We start from the raw sequence: 808 nt of genomic DNA, 5'->3' as shown, positions 1-808 counted from the left end.
TGTAATGGTTGTTTAACATAAGAAACCAAGTCTGGTTCCAGTTTACCTATTATGACTATACTGAAATGTTGAATTATGAAATTGTTAAATAAAAATTCACTTTTTGTTTTTTTGAAAATAAACTTAAATAAAACAAATATTCATAATAGTTTTGAAAAAGTATTTTTTCAGCAACTACCCTAAATATTATTTATTTGTGTAAAAATAATATTTCAGAAATATTTAACTACAGTTATGATAATGACTTTAGATAGAGAGGATTAATCCAGCTTAGATTTAATTAAAAAAGAATCAGCATACAAATATGACACTAACTTTTACTAAATATTATACAAATTAAAAAATGAAATATTTTTATTGTTACTGAAGTTTCTAATAACACATGTATCCCAGAATTAACCCAGTGATGAATTCACTTTTTTCCAGTACACTCCAATGAGTCAATAAATTTTAATTAATTGAAAATGAATGAATGAATGAATGAATCCAACTGAGTATATTTCTAGTAACAACACTTTCGCATGAAAATGTGAAAGGTAAAACATTTGTGTGTTTTAGCATTGGGCCAACTGACAAATCATCTTTTATATCATGTTGGCTATTTTCTAGGTATTTCCCATGGGTTAAGCAAAGTAACTTAAGCCACATTCCTCCATTTATATACTAGTAAATTTAATATTATTACTAGGGATGCAGTAACACACAAACAAGGATAATTCTCTCATATGATCAGTAAGAGACAAAAAAGTATAACTATTACTTGTAGAAAAACATTAAGTGTGCTAACAAAATGATTTTTTTTTTTTTT

This window comes from Trichechus manatus, unplaced genomic scaffold, assembly GCF_000243295.1.
Source record: "Trichechus manatus latirostris isolate Lorelei unplaced genomic scaffold, TriManLat1.0 scaffold00139, whole genome shotgun sequence".
Taxonomy (NCBI): domain Eukaryota; kingdom Metazoa; phylum Chordata; class Mammalia; order Sirenia; family Trichechidae; genus Trichechus; species Trichechus manatus.
Note: the sequence above shows the minus strand (reverse complement) of the source record.